The following is a 17,095-nucleotide window of genomic DNA, read 5'->3' as shown; positions in this document are numbered from 1 at the left end:
TGTTTGGTACCAAATGATTGTGTAATCAATGTACTATTAAAATGTATAATCGATGAATTTTTGGCTCGTCTTAAAATATTAGAAATCGATACTTTTTTACCGCCGACCCTATGCGACGCAACCTTATTTTATGTATATCAAGTTAAATAATTTGTACGCTGGTGTCTGTTTGGTACCAAATGATTGTGTAATCAATGTACTATTAAAATGTATAATCGATGAATTTTTGGCTTGTCTTAAAATATTAGTAATCGATACTTTTTTACCGCTGACCCTATGCGACGCATCCTTAATTTATGTATATCAAGTTAAAAAATTTGTACGCAGGTGTCTGTTTGGTACCAAATGGTTCTGTAATCAATGTACTATTAAAATGTATAATCGATGAATTTTTGGCTCGTCTTAAAATATTAGAAATCGATACTTTTTTACCGCTGACCCCATTCGACGCAACTTTATTTTATGTATATCAAGTTAAAAAATTTGTACGCTGGTGTCTGCATGGTATCAAATGATTGTGTAATCAATGTACTATTAAAATGTATAATCGATGAATTTTTGGCTCGTCTTAAAATATTAGAAATCGATACTTTTTTATCGCTGACCCTATGCGACGCAACCTTATTTTATGTATATCAAGTTAAAAAATTTGTACGCTGGTGTCTGTTTGGTACCAAATGATTGTGTAATCAATGTACTATTAAAATGTATAATCGATGAATTTTTGGCTCGTCTTAAAATATTAGAAATCGATACTTTTTTACCGCTGACCCCATTCGACGCAACTTTATTTTATGTATATCAAGTTAAAAAATTTGTACGCTGGTGTCTGCATGGTACCAAATGGTTCTGTAATCAATGTACTATTAAAATGTATAATCGATGAATTTTTGGCGCGTCTTAAAATATTAGAAATCTATACTTTCTTACCGCTGACCCCATTTGACGCAACTTTATTTTATGTATATCAAGTTAAAAAATTTGTACGCTGGTGTCTGTTTGGTACCAAATGGTTCTGTAATCAATGTACTATTAAAATGTATAATCGATGAATTTTTGGCTCGTCTTAAAATATTAGTAATCGATACTTTTTTACCGCTGACCCTATGCGACGCATCCTTAATTTATGTATATCAAGTTAAAAAATTTGTACGCAGGTGTCTGTTTGGTACCAAATGGTTCTGTAATCAATGTACTATTAAAATGTATAATCGATGAATTTTTGGCGCGTCTTAAAATATTAGAAATCTATACTTTTTTACCGCTGACCCCATTCGACGCAACTTTATTTTATGTATATCAAATTAAAAAATTTGTACGCTGGTGTCTGCATGGTATCAAAAGATTCTGTAATCAATGTACTATTAAAATGTATAATCGATGAATTTTTGGCTCGTCTTAAAATATTAGAAATCGATACTTTTTTATCGCTGACCCTATGCGACGCAACCTTATTTTATGTATATCAAGTTAAAAAATTTGTACGCTGGTGTCTGCATGGTATCAAAAGATTCTGTAATCAATGTACGAGTACTATTAAAATGTATAATCGATGAATTTTTGGCTCGTCTTAAAATATTAGAAATCGATACTTTTTTACCGCTGACCCTATGCGACGCAACCTTATTTTATGTATATCAAGTTAAATAATTTGTACGCTGGTGTCTGTTTGGTACCAAATGATTGTGTAATCAATGTACTATTAAAATGTATAATCGATGAATTTTTGGCTCGTCTTTAAATATTTGAAATCGATACTTTTTTACCGCTGACCCCATTCGACGCATCCTTAATTTATGTATAGCAAATGAAAAAGTTTGTACGCTGTTGTCTGCTTGGTACCAAAAGATTCTGTAATCAATGTACTATTAAAATGTATAATGGATGAATTTTTGGCTCGTCTTTAAATATTAGAAATCGATACTTTTTTACCGCTGACCCCATGCGACGCAACCTTAATTTATGTATAGCAAATGAAAAAGTTTGTACGCTGTTGTCTGCTTGGTACCAAATGATTCGGTAATCAATGTACTATTAAAATGTATAATCGATGAATTTTTGGCTCGTCTTTAAATATTTGTAATCGATACTTTTTTACCGCTGACCCCATTCGACGCAACTTTATTTTATGTATATCAAGTTAAAAAATTTGTACGCTGGTGTCTGCATGGTATCAAAAGATTCTGTAATCAATGTACTATTAAAATGTATAATCGATGAATTTTTGGCTCGTCTTAAAATATTAGAAATCGATACTTTTTTACCGCTGACCCTATGCGATGCAACCTTATTTTATGTATATCAAGTTAAATAATTTGTACGCTGGTGTCTGTTTGGTACCAAATGATTGTGTAAACAATGTACTATTAAAATGTATAATCGATGAATTTTTGGCTCGTCTTAAAATATTAGAAATCGATACTTTTTTACCGCTGACTCCATTCGACGCAACTTTATTTTATGTATATCAAGTTAAAAAATTTGTACGCTGGTGTCTGCATGCTATCAAAAGATTCTGTAATCAATGTACTATTAAAATGTATAATCGATGAATTTTTGGATCGTCTTAAAATATTGGAATTCGATACTTTTTACCGCTGATCCTTTGCGACGCAACCTTATTTTATGTATATCAAGTTAAAAAATTTGTACGCTGGTGTCTGTTTGGTACCAAATGATTCTGTAATCAATGTACTATTAAAATGTATAATCGATGAATTTTTGGCTCGTCTTAAAATATTAGAAATCTATACTTTTTTACCGCTGACCCCATTCGACGCAACTTTATTTTATATATATCAAGTTAAAAAATTTGTACGCTGGTGTCTGTTTGGTACCAAATGGTTCTGTAATCAATGTACTATTAAAATGTATAATCGATGAATTTTTGGCTCGTCTTAAAATATTAGAAATCGATACTTTTTTACCGCTGACCCTATGCGACGCATCCTTAATTTATGTATAGCAAATGAAAAAGTTTGTATGCTGTTGTCTGCTTGGTACCAAAAGATTCTGTAATCAATGTACTATTAAAATGTATAATGGATGCATTTTTGGCTCGTCTTTAAATATTAGAAATCGATACTTTTTTACCGCTGACCTCATGCGACGCAACCTTATTTTATGTATATCAAGTTAAAAAATTTGTACGCAGGTGTCTGTTTGGTACCAAATGGTTCTGTAATCAATGTACTATTAAAATGTATAATCGATGAATTTTTGGCTCGTCTTAAAATATTAGAAATCGATACTTTTTTACCGCTGACCCCATTCGACGCAACTTTATTTTATGTATATCAAGTTAAAAAATTTGTACGCTGGTGTCTGTTTGGTACCAAATGGTTCTGTAATCAATGTACTATTAAAATGTATAATCGATAAATTTTTGGCTCGTCTTAAAATATTAGAAATCCATACTTTTTTACCGCTGACCCTATGCGACGCAACCTTATTTTATGTATAGCAAGTTAAAAAATTTGTACGCTGGTGTCTGTTTGGTACCAAATGATTCTGTAATCAATGTACTATTAAAATGTATAATCGATGAATTTTTGGCTCGTCTTTAAATATTTGTAATCGATACTTTTTTACCGCTGACCCCATTCGACGCAACTTTATTTTATGTATATCAAGTTAAAAAATTTGTACGCAGGTGTCTGTTTGGTACCAAATGGTTCTGTAATCAATGTACTATTAAAATGTATAATCGATGAATTTTTGGCTCGTCTTAAAATATTAGAAATCGATACTTTTTTACCGCTGACCTCATGCGACGCAACCTTATTTTATGTATATCAAGTTAAAAAATTTGTACGCAGGTGTCTGTTTGGTACCAAATGATTCTGTAATCAATGTACTATTAAAATGTATAATCGATGAATTTTTGGCTCGTCTTTAAATATTTGTAATCGATACTTTTTTACCGCTGACCTCATGCGACGCAACCTTATTTTATGTATATCAAGTTAAAAAATTTGTACGCAGGTGTCTGTTTGGTACCAAATGGTTCTGTAATCAATGTACTATTAAAATGTATAATCGATGAATTTTTGGCTCGTCTTAAAATATTAGAAATCGATACTTTTTTACCGCTGACCCCATTCGACGCAACTTTATTTTATGTATATCAAGTTAAAAAATTTGTACGCTGGTGTCTGTTTGGTACCAAATGGTTCTGTAATCAATGTACTATTAAAATGTATAATCGATAAATTTTTGGCTCGTCTTAAAATATTAGAAATCCATACTTTTTTACCGCTGACCCTATGCGACGCAACCTTATTTTATGTATAGCAAGTTAAAAAATTTGTACGCTGGTGTCTGTTTGGTACCAAATGATTCTGTAATCAATGTACTATTAAAATGTATAATCGATGAATTTTTGGCTCGTCTTTAAATATTTGTAATCGATACTTTTTTACCGCTGACCCCATTCGACGCAACTTTATTTTATGTATATCAAGTTAAAAAATTTGTACGCTGGTGTCTGTTTGGTACCAAATGATTCTATAATCAATGTACTATTAAAATGTATAATCGATTTTTTGGCTCGTCTTAAAATATGTATAATCGAATTTTTGGCTCGTCTTAAAATATTAGAAATCTATACTTTTTTACCGCTGACCCCATTCGACGCAACTTTATTTTATGTATATCAAGTTAAAAAATTTGTACGCTGGTGTCTGTTTGGTACCAAATGGTTCTGTAATCAATGTACTATTAAAATGTATAATCGATGAATTTTTGGCTCGTCTTAAAATATTAGAAATCGATACTTTTTTACCGCTGACCCTATGCGACGCATCCTTAATTTATGTATAGCAAATGAAAAAGTTTGTATGCTGTTGTCTGCTTGGTACCAAAAGATTCTGTAATCAATGTACTATTAAAATGTATAATGGATGAATTTTTGGCTCGTCTTTAAATATTAGAAATCGATACTTTTTTACCGCTGACCTCATGCGACGCAACCTTATTTTATGTATATCAAGTTAAAAAATTTGTACGCAGGTGTCTGTTTGGTACCAAATGGTTCTGTAATCAATGTACTATTAAAATGTATAATCGATGAATTTTTGGCTCGTCTTAAAATATTAGAAATCGATACTTTTTTACCGCTGACTCCATTCGACGCAAATTTATTTTATGTATATCAAGTTAAAAAATTTGTACGCTGGTGTCTGCATGCTATCAAAAGATTCTGTAATCAATGTACTATTAAAATGTATAATCGATGAATTTTTGGCTCGTCTTAAAATATTGGAAATCGATACTTTTTACCGCTGATCCTTTGCGACGCAACCTTATTTTATGTATATCAAGTTAAAAAATTTGTACGCTGGTGTCTGTTTGGTACCAAATGATTCTATAATCAATGTACTATTAAAATGTATAATCGATTTTTTGGCTCGTCTTAAAATATGTATAATCGAATTTTTGGCTCGTCTTAAAATATTAGAAATCTATACTTTTTTACCGCTGACCCCATTCGACGCAACTTTATTTTATGTATATCAAGTTAAAAAATTTGTACGCTGGTGTCTGTTTGGTACCAAATGGTTCTGTAATCAATGTACTATTAAAATGTATAATCGATGAATTTTTGGCTCGTCTTAAAATATTAGAAATCGATACTTTTTTACCGCTGACCCTATGCGACGCATCCTTAATTTATGTATATCAAGTTAAAAAATTTGTACGCTGATGTCTGCATGCTATCAAAAGATTCTGTAATCAATGTACTATTAAAATGTATAATCGATGAATTTTTGGCTCGTCTTTAAATATTTGAAATCGATACTTTTTTACCGCTGACCCCATTCGACGCATCCTTAATTTATGTATAGCAAATGAAAAAGTTTGTACGCTGTTGTCTGCTTGGTACCAAAAGATTCTGTAATCAATGTACTATTAAAATGTATAATGGATGAATTTTTGGCTCGTCTTTAAATATTAGAAATCGATACTTTTTTACCGCTGACCCCATGCGACGCAACCTTATTTTATGTATATCAAGTTAAAAAATTTGTACGCTGGTGTCTGTTTGGTACCAAATGGTTCTGTAATCAATGTACTATTAAAATGTATAATCGATGAATTTTTGGCTCGTCTTTAAATATTTGAAATCGATACTTTTTTACCGCTGACCTCATTCGACGCAACCTTATTTTATGTATATCAAGTTAAAAAATTTGTACGCAGGTGTCTGTTTGGTACCAAATGGTTCTGTAATCAATGTACTATTAAAATGTATAATCGATGAATTTTTGGCTCGTCTTAAAATATTAGAAATCGATACTTTTTTACCGCTGACCCCATTCGACGCAACTTTATTTTATGTATATCAAGTTAAAAAATTTGTACGCTGGTGTCTGCATGGTATCAAAAGATTCTGTAATCAATGTACTATTAAAATGTATAATCGATGAATTTTTGGCTCGTCTTAAAATATTAGAAATCGATACTTTTTTACCGCTGACCCTATGCGACGCAACCTTATTTTATGTATATCAAGTTAAAAAATTTGTACGCTGGAGTCTGCATGGTATCAAAAGATTCTGTAATCAATGTACTATTAAAATGTATAATCGATGAATTTTTGGCTCGTCTTTAAATATTAGAAATCGATACTTTTTTACCCCATGCGACGCAACCTTATTTTATGTATATCAAGTTAAAAAATTTGTACGCTGGTGTCTGTTTGGTACCAAATGGTTCTGTAATCAATGTACTATTAAAATGTATAATCGATGAATTTTTGACTCGTCTTAAAATATTAGAAATCGATATTTTTTTACCGCTGACCCTATGCGACGCATCCTTAATTTATGTATATCAAGTTAAAAAATTTGTACGCTGGTGTCTGCATGGTACCAAATGGTTCTGTAATCAATGTACTATTAAAATGTATAATCGATGAATTTTTGGCTCGTCTTAAAATATTAGAAATCGATACTTTTTTACCGCTGACCCTACTCGACGCAACTTTATTTTTTGTATATCAAGTTAAAAAATTTGTACGCTGATGTCTGCATGGTATCAAAAGATTCTGTAATCAATGTACTATTAAAATGTATAATCGATGAATTTTTGGCTCGTCTTAAAATATTAGAAATCGATACTTTTTTACCGCTGACCCTATGCGACGCAACCTTATTTTATGTATATCAAGTTAAAAAATTTGTACGCTGGTGTCTGCTTGGTACCAAAAGATTCTGTAATCAATGTACTATTAAAATGTATAATGGATGAATTTTTGGCTCGTCTTTAAATATTAGAAATCGATACTTTTTTACCGCTGACCCCATGCGACGCAACCTTATTTTATGTATATCAAGTTAAAAAATTTGTACGCTGGTGTCTGTTTGGTACCAAATGATTCTGTAACCAATGTACTATTAAAATGTATAATCGATGAATTTTTGGCTCGTCTTTAAATATTTGAAATCGATACTTTTTTACCGCTGACCCCATTCGACACAACTTTATTTTATGTATATCAAGTTAAAAAATTTGTACGCTGGTGTCTGCATGGTACCAAATGATTGTGTAATCAATGTACTATTAAAATGTATAATCGATGAATTTTTGGCTCGTCTTTAAATATTTGAAATCGATACTTTTTTACCGCTGACCACATTCGACGCAACTTTATTTTATGTATATCAAGTTAAAAAATTTGTACGCTGGTGTCTGCATGGTATCAAAAGATTCTGTAATCAATGTATTATTAAAATGTATAATGGATGAATTTTTGGCTCGTCTTAAAATATTAGAAATCGATACTTTTTTACCGCTGACCCTATGCGACGCATCCTTAATTTATGTATAGCAAATGAAAAAGTTTGTATGTTGTTGTCTGCTTGGTACCAAAAGATTCTGTAATCAATGTACTATTAAAATGTATAATGGATGAATTTTTGGCTCGTCTTTAAATATTAGAAATCGATACTTTTTTACCGCTGACCTCATGCGACGCAACCTTATTTTATGTATATCAAGTTAAAAAATTTGTACGCAGGTGTCTGTTTGGTACCAAATGGTTCTGTAATCAATGTACTATTAAAATGTATAATCGATGAATTTTTGGCTCGTCTTAAAATATTAGAAATCGATATTTTTTTACCGCTGACCCTATGCGACGCAACCTTATTTTATGTATATCAAGTTAAAAAATTTGTACGCTGGTGTCTGCATGGTATCAAAAGATTCTGTAATCAATGTACTATTAAAATGTATAATCGATGAATTTTTGGCTCGTCTTAAAATATTAGAAATCGATACTTTTTTACCGCTGACCCTATGCGACGCATCCTTAATTTATGTATAGCAAATGAAAAAGTTTGTACGCTGTTGTCTGCTTGGTACCAAAAGATTCTGTAATCAATGTATTATTAAAATGTATAATGGATGAATTTTTGGCTCGTCTTTAAATATTAGAAATCGATACTTTTTTACCGCTGACCCCATGCGACGCAACCCCATATTATATATATCAAGTTAAAAAATTTGTACGCTGGTATCTGTTTGGTACCAAATTCTGTAATCAATGTACTATTAAAATGTATAATCGATGAATTTTTGGCTCGTCTTAAAATATTAGAAATCGATACTTTTTTACCGCTGACCCTATGCGACGCAACCTTAATTTATGTATAGCAAATGAAAAAGTTTTTACGCTGTTGTCTGCTTGGTACCAAAAGATTCTGTAATCAATGTACTATTAAAATGTATAATGGATGAATTTTTGGCTCGTCTTTAAATATTAGAAATCGATACTTTTTTACCGCTGACCCCATGCGACGCAACCTTATTTTATGTATATCAAGTTAAAAAATTTGTACGCTGGTGTCTGTTTGGTACCAAATGGTTCTGTAATCAATGTACTATTAAAATATATAATCGATGAATTTTTGGCTCGTCTTAAAATATTAGAATTCCATACTTTTTTACCGCTGACCCCATTCGACGCAACTTTATTTTATGTATATCAAATGAAAAAGTTTGTACGCTGTTGTCTGCTTGGTACCAAAAGATTCTGTAATCAATGTACTATTAAAATGTATAATGGATGAATTTTTGGCTCGTCTTTAAATATTAGAAATCGATACTTTTTTACCGCTGACCCCATGCGACGCAACCTTATTTTATGTATATCAAGTTAAAAAATTTGTACGCTGGTGTCTGTTTGGTACCAAATGGTTCTGTAATCAATGTACTATTAAAATGTATAATCGATGAATTTTTGGCTCGTCTTAAAATATTAGAATTCCATACTTTTTTACCGCTGACCCTATGCGACGCAATCTTATTTTATGTATATCAAGTTAAATAATTTGTACGCTGGTGTCTGTTTGGTACCAAATGATTGTGTAAACAATGTACTATTAAAATGTATAATCGATGAATTTTTGGCTCGTCTTAAAATATTAGAAATCGATACTTTTTTACCGCTGACTCCATTCGACGCAACTTTATTTTATGTATATCAAGTTAAAAAATTTGTACGCTGGTGTCTGCATGCTATCAAAAGATTCTATAATCAATGTACTATTAAAATGTATAATCGATGAATTTTTGGCTCGTCTTAAAATATTGGAAATCGATACTTTTTACCGCTGATCCTTTGCGACGCAACCTTATTTTATGTATATCAAGTTAAAAAATTTGTACGCTGGTGTCTGTTTGGTACCAAATGATTCTGTAATCAATGTACTATTAAAATGTATAATCGATGAATTTTTGGCTCGTCTTTAAATATTTGAAATCGATACTTTTTTACCGCTGACCCCATTCGACGCAACTTTATTTTATGTATATCAAGTTAAAAAATTTGTACGCTGGGGTCTGCATGGTATCAAAAGATTCTGTAATCAATGTACTATTAAAATGTATAATCGATGAATTTTTGGCTCGTCTTAAAATATTAGAAATCGATACTTTTTTACCGCTGACCCTATGCGACGCAACCTTATTTTATGTATATCAAGTTAAAAAATTTGTACGCTGGTGTCTGCATGGTATCAAAAGATTCTGTAATCAATGTACTATTAAAATGTATAATCGATGAATTTTTGGCTCGTCTTAAAATATTAGAAATCGATACTTTTTTTACCGCTGACCCTATGCGACGCATCCTTAATTTATGTATAGCAAATGAAAAAGTTTGTACGCTGTTGTCTGCTTGGTACCAAAAGATTCTGTAATCAATGTACTATTAAAATGTATAATCGATGAATTTTTGGCTCGTCTTAAAATATTAGAAATCCATACTTTTTTACCGCTGACCCTATGCGACGCAACTTTATTTTATGTATATCAAGTTAAAAAATTTGTACGCTGGTGTCTGTTTGGTACCAAATGATTCTGTAACCAATGTACTATTAAAATGTATAATCGATGAATTTTTGGCTCGTCTTTAAATATTTGTAATCGATACTTTTTTACCGCTGACCCCATTCGACGCAACTTTATTTTATGTATATCAAGTTAAAAAATTTGTACGCTGGTGTCTGCATGGTATCAAAAGATTCTGTAATCAATGTACTATTAAAATGTATAATCGATGAATTTTTGGCTCGTCTTAAAATATTAGAAATCGATACTTTTTTACCGCTGACCCTATGCGACGCAACCTTATTTTATGTATATCAAGTTAAAAAATTTGTACGCTGGTGTCTGTTTGGTACCAAATGATTCTGTAATCAATGTACTATTAAAATGTATAATCGATGAATTTTTGGCTCGTCTTAAAATATTAGAAATCGATACTTTTTTACCGCTGACTCCATTCGACGCAACTTTATTTTATGTATATCAAGTTAAAAAATTTGTACGCTGATGTCTGCATGCTATCAAAAGATTCTGTAATCAATGTACTATTAAAATGTATAATCGATGAATTTTTGGCTCGTCTTTAAATATTTGAAATCGATACTTTTTTACCGCTGACCCCATTCGACGCATCCTTAATTTATGCAAATGAAAAAGTTTGTACGCTGTTGTCTGCTTGGTACCAAAAGATTCTGTAATCAATGTACTATTAAAATGTATAATGGATGAATTTTTGGCTCGTCTTTAAATATTAGAAATCGATACTTTTTTACCGCTGACCCCATGCGACGCAACCTTATTTTATGTATATCAAGTTAAAAAATTTGTACGCTGGTGTCTGTTTGGTACCAAATGGTTCTGTAATCAATGTACTATTAAAATGTATAATCGATGAATTTTTGGCTCGTCTTAAAATATTAGAATTCCATACTTTTTTACCGCTGACCCTATGCGACGCAATCTTATTTTATGTATATCAAGTTAAATAATTTGTACGCTGGTGTCTGTTTGGTACCAAATGATTGTGTAAACAATGTACTATTAAAATGTATAATCGATGAATTTTTGGCTCGTCTTAAAATATTAGAAATCGATACTTTTTTACCGCTGACTCCATTCGACGCAACTTTATTTTATGTATATCAAGTTAAAAAATTTGTACGCTGGTGTCTGCATGCTATCAAAAGATTCTATAATCAATGTACTATTAAAATGTATAATCGATGAATTTTTGGCTCGTCTTAAAATATTGGAAATCGATACTTTTTACCGCTGATCCTTTGCGACGCAACCTTATTTTATGTATATCAAGTTAAAAAATTTGTACGCTGGTGTCTGTTTGGTACCAAATGATTCTGTAATCAATGTACTATTAAAATGTATAATCGATGAATTTTTGGCTCGTCTTTAAATATTTGAAATCGATACTTTTTTACCGCTGACCCCATTCGACGCAACTTTATTTTATGTATATCAAGTTAAAAAATTTGTACGCTGGGGTCTGCATGGTATCAAAAGATTCTGTAATCAATGTACTATTAAAATGTATAATCGATGAATTTTTGGCTCGTCTTAAAATATTAGAAATCGATACTTTTTTACCGCTGACCCTATGCGACGCAACCTTATTTTATGTATATCAAGTTAAAAAATTTGTACGCTGGTGTCTGCATGGTATCAAAAGATTCTGTAATCAATGTACTATTAAAATGTATAATCGATGAATTTTTGGCTCGTCTTAAAATATTAGAAATCGATACTTTTTTTACCGCTGACCCTATGCGACGCATCCTTAATTTATGTATAGCAAATGAAAAAGTTTGTACGCTGTTGTCTGCTTGGTACCAAAAGATTCTGTAATCAATGTACTATTAAAATGTATAATCGATGAATTTTTGGCTCGTCTTAAAATATTAGAAATCCATACTTTTTTACCGCTGACCCTATGCGACGCAACTTTATTTTATGTATATCAAGTTAAAAAATTTGTACGCTGGTGTCTGTTTGGTACCAAATGATTCTGTAACCAATGTACTATTAAAATGTATAATCGATGAATTTTTGGCTCGTCTTTAAATATTTGTAATCGATACTTTTTTACCGCTGACCCCATTCGACGCAACTTTATTTTATGTATATCAAGTTAAAAAATTTGTACGCTGGTGTCTGCATGGTATCAAAAGATTCTGTAATCAATGTACTATTAAAATGTATAATCGATGAATTTTTGGCTCGTCTTAAAATATTAGAAATCGATACTTTTTTACCGCTGACTCCATTCGACGCAACTTTATTTTATGTATATCAAGTTAAAAAATTTGTACGCTGATGTCTGCATGCTATCAAAAGATTCTGTAATCAATGTACTATTAAAATGTATAATCGATGAATTTTTGGCTCGTCTTTAAATATTTGAAATCGATACTTTTTTACCGCTGACCCCATTCGACGCATCCTTAATTTATGTATAGCAAATGAAAAAGTTTGTACGCTGTTGTCTGCTTGGTACCAAAAGATTCTGTAATCAATGTACTATTAAAATGTATAATGGATGAATTTTTGGCTCGTCTTTAAATATTAGAAATCGATACTTTTTTACCGCTGACCCCATGCGACGCAACCTTATTTTATGTATATCAAGTTAAAAAATTTGTACGCTGGTGTCTGTTTGGTACCAAATGGTTCTGTAATCAATGTACTATTAAAATGTATAATCGATGAATTTTTGGCTCGTCTTAAAATATTAGAAATCCATACTTTTTTACCGCTGACCCTATGCGACGCAACCTTATTTTATGTATATCAAGTTAAAAAATTTGTACGCTGGTGTCTGTTTGGTACCAAATGATTCTGTAACCAATGTACTATTAAAATGTATAATCGATGAATTTTTGGCTCGTCTTTAAATATTTGAAATCGATACTTTTTTTACCGCTGACCCTATGCGACGCATCCTTAATTTATGTATAGCAAATGAAAAAGTTTGTACGCTGTTGTCTGCTTGGTACCAAAAGATTCTGTAATCAATGTACTATTAAAATGTATAATCGATGAATTTTTGGCTCGTCTTAAAATATTAGAAATCGATACTTTTTTACCGCTGACCCTATGCGACGCAACCTTATTTTATGTATATCAAGTTAAAAAATTTGTACGCTGGTGTCTGCATGGTATCAAAAGATTCTGTAATCAATGTACTATTAAAATGTATAATCGATGAATTTTTGGCTCGTCTTAAAATATTAGAAATCGATTACCGCTGACCCCATTCGACGCAACTTTATTTTATGTATATCAAGTTAAATAATTTGTACGCTGGTGTCTGTTTGGTACCAAATGATTGTGTAATCAATGTACTATTAAAATGTATAATCGATGAATTTTTGGCTCGTCTTAAAATATTAGAAATCGATACTTTTTTACCGCTGACCCTATGCGACGCATCCTTAATTTATGTATATCAAGTTAAAAAATTTGTACGCTGGTGTCTGCATGGTACCAAATGGTTCTGTAATCAATGTACTATTAAAATGTATAATCGATGAATTTTTGGCTCGTCTTAAAATATTAGAAATCGATACTTTTTTACCGCTGACCCTACTCGACGCAACTTTATTTTTTGTATATCAAGTTAAAAAATTTGTACGCTGATGTCTGCATGGTATCAAAAGATTCTGTAATCAATGTACTATTAAAATGTATAATCGATGAATTTTTGGCTCGTCTTAAAATATTAGAAATCGATACTTTTTTACCGCTGACCCTATGCGACGCAACCTTATTTTATGTATATCAAGTTAAAAAATTTGTACGCTGGTGTCTGCTTGGTACCAAAAGATTCTGTAATCAATGTACTATTAAAATGTATAATCGATGAATTTTTGGCTCGTCTTAAAATATTAGAAATCGATTACCGCTGACCCCATTCGACGCAACTTTATTTTATGTATATCAAGTTAAATAATTTGTACGCTGGTGTCTGTTTGGTACCAAATGATTGTGTAATCAATGTACTATTAAAATGTATAATCGATGAATTTTTGGCTCGTCTTAAAATATTAGAAATCGATACTTTTTTACCGCTGACCCTATGCGACGCATCCTTAATTTATGTATATCAAGTTAAAAAATTTGTACGCTGGTGTCTGCATGGTACCAAATGGTTCTGTAATCAATGTACTATTAAAATGTATAATCGATGAATTTTTGGCTCGTCTTAAAATATTAGAAATCGATACTTTTTTACCGCTGACCCTACTCGACGCAACTTTATTTTTTGTATATCAAGTTAAAAAATTTGTACGCTGATGTCTGCATGGTATCAAAAGATTCTGTAATCAATGTACTATTAAAATGTATAATCGATGAATTTTTGGCTCGTCTTAAAATATTAGAAATCGATACTTTTTTACCGCTGACCCTATGCGACGCAACCTTATTTTATGTATATCAAGTTAAAAAATTTGTACGCTGGTGTCTGCTTGGTACCAAAAGATTCTGTAATCAATGTACTATTAAAATGTATAATGGATGAATTTTTGGCTCGTCTTTAAATATTAGAAATCGATACTTTTTTACCGCTGACCCCATGCGACGCAACCTTATTTTATGTATATCAAGTTAAAAAATTTGTACGCTGGTGTCTGTTTGGTACCAAATGATTCTGTAACCAATGTACTATTAAAATGTATAATCGATGAATTTTTGGCTCGTCTTTAAATATTAGAAATCGATACTTTTTTACCGCTGACCCCATGCGACGCAACCCCATATTATATATATCAAGTTAAAAAATTTGTACGCTGGTATCTGTTTGGTACCAAATGGTTCTGTAATCAATGTACTATTAAAATGTATAATCGATGAATTTTTGGCTCGTCTTAAAATATTAGAAATCGATACTTTTTTACCGCTGACCCTATGCGACGCAACCTTAATTTATGTATAGCAAATGAAAAAGTTTTTACGCTGTTGTCTGCTTGGTACCAAAAGATTCTGTAATCAATGTACTATTAAAATGTATAATGGATGAATTTTTGGCTCGTCTTTAAATATTAGAAATCGATACTTTTTTACCGCTGACCCCATGCGACGCAACCTTATTTTATGTATATCAAGTTAAAAAATTTGTACGCTGGTGTCTGTTTGGTACCAAATGGTTCTGTAATCAATGTACTATTAAAATGTATAATCGATGAATTTTTGGCTCGTCTTAAAATATTAGAATTCCATACTTTTTTACCGCTGACCCTATGCGACGCAATCTTATTTTATGTATATCAAGTTAAAAAATTTGTACGCTGGTGTCTATTTGGTACCAAATGATTCTGTAATCAATGTACTATTAAAATGTATAATCGATGAATTTTTGGCTCGTCTTAAAATATTAGAAATCGATACTTTTTTACCGCTGACCCTATGCGACGCAATCTTATTTTATGTATATCAAGTTAAATAATTTGTACGCTGGTGTCTGTTTGGTACCAAATGATTGTGTAAACAATGTACTATTAAAATGTATAATCGATGAATTTTTGGCTCGTCTTAAAATATTAGAAATCGATACTTTTTTACCGCTGACTCCATTCGACGCAACTTTATTTTATGTATATCAAGTTAAAAAATTTGTACGCTGGTGTCTGCATGCTATCAAAAGATTCTGTAATCAATGTACTATTAAAATGTATAATCGATGAATTTTTGGCTCGTCTTAAAATATTGGAAATCGATACTTTTTACCGCTGATCCTTTGCGACGCAACCTTATTTTATGTATATCAAGTTAAAAAATTTGTACGCTGGTGTCTGTTTGGTACCAAATGATTCTGTAATCAATGTACTATTAAAATGTATAATCGATGAATTTTTGGCTCGTCTTTAAATATTTGAAATCGATACTTTTTTACCGCTGACCCCATTCGACGCAACTTTATTTTATGTATATCAAGTTAAAAAATTTGTACGCTGGGGTCTGCATGGTATCAAAAGATTCTGTAATCAATGTACTATTAAAATGTATAATCGATGAATTTTTGGCTCGTCTTAAAATATTAGAAATCGATACTTTTTTACCGCTGACCCTATGCGACGCAACCTTATTTTATGTATATCAAGTTAAAAAATTTGTACGCTGGTGTCTGCATGGTATCAAAAGATTCTGTAATCAATGTACTATTAAAATGTATAATCGATGAATTTTTGGCTCGTCTTAAAATATTAGAAATCGATACTTTTTTTACCGCTGACCCTATGCGACGCATCCTTAATTTATGTATAGCAAATGAAAAAGTTTGTACGCTGTTGTCTGCTTGGTACCAAAAGATTCTGTAATCAATGTACTATTAAAATGTATAATCGATGAATTTTTGGCTCGTCTTAAAATATTAGAAATCCATACTTTTTTACCGCTGACCCTATGCGACGCAACTTTATTTTATGTATATCAAGTTAAAAAATTTGTACGCTGGTGTCTGTTTGGTACCAAATGATTCTGTAACCAATGTACTATTAAAATGTATAATCGATGAATTTTTGGCTCGTCTTTAAATATTTGTAATCGATACTTTTTTACCGCTGACCCCATTCGACGCAACTTTATTTTATGTATATCAAGTTAAAAAATTTGTACGCTGGTGTCTGCATGGTATCAAAAGATTCTGTAATCAATGTACTATTAAAATGTATAATCGATGAATTTTTGGCTCGTCTTAAAATATTAGAAATCGATACTTTTTTACCGCTGACCCTATGCGACGCAACCTTAT

Source organism: Prenolepis imparis, unplaced genomic scaffold (genome assembly GCF_030444845.1).
Source record: "Prenolepis imparis isolate NDT839.2.m4 unplaced genomic scaffold, iyPreImpa1.0 SCAF_61, whole genome shotgun sequence".
NCBI classification, from domain to species: Eukaryota; Metazoa; Arthropoda; class Insecta; order Hymenoptera; family Formicidae; genus Prenolepis; species Prenolepis imparis.
This window is presented reverse-complemented; position numbering follows the sequence as displayed.